The sequence below is a fragment of the Silene latifolia genome, chromosome 2 (genome assembly GCF_048544455.1).
Source record: "Silene latifolia isolate original U9 population chromosome 2, ASM4854445v1, whole genome shotgun sequence".
Classification (NCBI taxonomy): Eukaryota; Viridiplantae; Streptophyta; class Magnoliopsida; order Caryophyllales; family Caryophyllaceae; genus Silene; species Silene latifolia.
The window spans coordinates 53105560-53108036 of NC_133527.1; the positions used below are offsets into that span (position 1 = coordinate 53105560).

At 43.6% G+C, this 2477-nt stretch overlaps 1 non-coding gene across 1 annotated transcript; it reads left to right on the plus strand.

Annotated features, from left to right (window-relative positions):
- Window positions 1-1927: 1927 nt before the first annotated feature.
- LOC141645232 (small nucleolar RNA R71) lies at window positions 1928-2038 on the plus strand. The gene has a single exon (XR_012544815.1). It is a non-coding gene; the product is annotated as a small nucleolar RNA R71 (small nucleolar RNA).
- Window positions 2039-2477: the final 439 nt, after the last annotated feature.

Below are 2477 nucleotides of genomic sequence, written 5' to 3' on the forward strand. Positions count from 1 at the left end.
AGAGGTAACAATAGTGGTCTTGCTCCGTATCATCTAGAAAAACATACTTAAGATTAGGGGAAGTGGCTTACGCTCGGCACCTTTACCTCTACAAAGATAGACAGAATCGGCTTCAATGGTGTAGCAAGTGTTCACCAAGTTATCGTTGGTCAGGCTCAAAAGCATCTCATCTTCTTCCTCATTGAGCTCGTAGCTCTCCATTGAGGCAACCAAAGCATCTGGCTCCTCAGCATTCTCCACTGTATTACCTGCACACTCATCTAAATGGGTTAGATCAGCTAAGGGATCCTTGGCTAAGGATTCCCTCCAATTACAAGTAACAACCACATCAACAATATCAATGGAATAACACGTATCCTCATCAAGCGGGTTCGGTTGCCTTGTGAGCAAGATCAACTCAATGGTGTCATCCCCTACCTCTAAGGTGATGGTTCCGCGTTTGACATCTATCACAAATTTCCAATTGTATGTAAGAACGGTCTGCCTAAAATAATAGGTATCTGACTGTCCTCTGCAATGTCCAAAACAACGAAATCGACAGGAATAAAAAACTTACCCACTCGAACGGGTACATCCTCTAGAACACCTATAGGTCTCTGAGTCGATCTATTTGCCATTTGAACGGTAATATCGGTCACCTTAAGTCTACCAATGTTTAACCTTTCGCAAACAGAATACGGCATGACACTAACACTGGCCCCTAAGTCACTGAGGGCCTTTCCAATTACGTGGTTACCTATAGTGCAAGGAATTGAAAAACTACCCGGGTCCTTTACTTTAGGTGGCACATTAACTTGTGAAAGAGCATTACATTCCTCCACAAACGCAACATTACCATCATCACGAAAATTTCTCTTACGATTCAAAATATCTTTCATAAATTTAGCGTAAGAGGGTACCTGGTAATTAAATCGATGAAAGGAACCGTTACCTCGAGATTCGGACCATCTCCAGAAACTTACCAAACTTACGCTCCAGCTTGGTAGCCTTCAAACGCTCCGGATACGGGACTGCAACATTGGCCGTAGGATCAGTAACCTTCGGCTTCCGTAGGTTTAAAACCCCCGTCAAATCATCAATGAGTGACGAATCATGCGGACTAGTTGACGGATTTGCATCCTCGCTCGAGATCCATCGATCGATCGGTATGGGTGGTCGATCGACCAAGTAAGTGGCGTGAAACAGTTTCATCCCGAATTAACGTCATCGGTATCTCGGTCGATCGATCGAGGATGTTGGTCGATCGATGGATGTGCTAGGTGTGAATAGTTTCGACCGAGAAACTATTTTGTCTCGACAATTCATCGATCGATCGGGAATGTTGGTCGATCGACCAATTATCGGCATTCGACTCGTTTTGCATCGAATTCAAACGAGCTTCTTCATCATCTCCCGAGTCTTCCTTTGGCTTGTCGGGACTTTCTTAAGAAAGGCCACTTCTGAGATTGATGGCATTGATCGTCTCAATCGGCCCTTCACATTTAATTGAAGAATTAGCGGCTTGCTTAGCCTCCATATTCTCCAATTGTTTCACAAAATTCCGTGAGGACTCAATCCCTTTGCTTCCATATTCGCCACTTGAACCAAAAGGAGTTGGACCATCTCTCTCAACTTTTAGATCTCATCGAGTTTTGAACAGAATCTCGACTTTCTCCTTGGAAGCTTCAGAAATCTCGAGCTTCTCGAGACGGGTAGAAATGGAAGTTATAAGTGTCACAACAAAGATCATGTCTTCACTTTGCTTTCGTGACTTACCACGTGAACTTCCAAACTCGGCTTTATGGACTGCCATCTCCTCAATGGTGTTCCAACCTTTACTTTGACCGGTATTATTTTGAAACCTCGCCATTAGCAAATTGCATCCAAGATGACCTTGTAATCATCATACAAAGCATTGTAAAATAGATTGCAAAGATACCATTCTTGGAAACCATGATGAGGGACAACTCTGACCAAACTTTTGAAACGTCCCCATGCTTCACAAAAATCTTCGTCGGCTCCTTGCTTTGAAAACTCGTGATTTTACCCTTCAAGGCATCGATCTTTGAAAGCGGGAAGTACTTCTTGTAGAAGGCTAGTGCTAAAGATGTCCAATCGGTGACTCCACTGCTACTCTATCGAGGTAGCGATACCAATCTCGCGCCGAATCCTTCAAGGAGTATAAGAACATGAACCCCTTTACTTCATCTTGAGTTACCCCCTCCGGTATAGGTATTGAACAACAATAGTCCGTGAAAATTTCCATATGTTTCAAGGGGTCTTCATCTGGTAGACCCGCGAACTGGTTTCGTTCCACTAAATCAATATAAGAGGAACGGAACTCGAAACTACCGGTAGTAAGGGTAGGTAACTGGCGCCCCTTTGGAAGGTGGTGCTCCTTTGGCTGAAAATTATCATATATCGTAGCCATAATTTCCAAAGTGAGAGTACTCAAGTCTTCCTCTCAAAAACCTGTCTTCTAACTGTGCAAAAGCAAA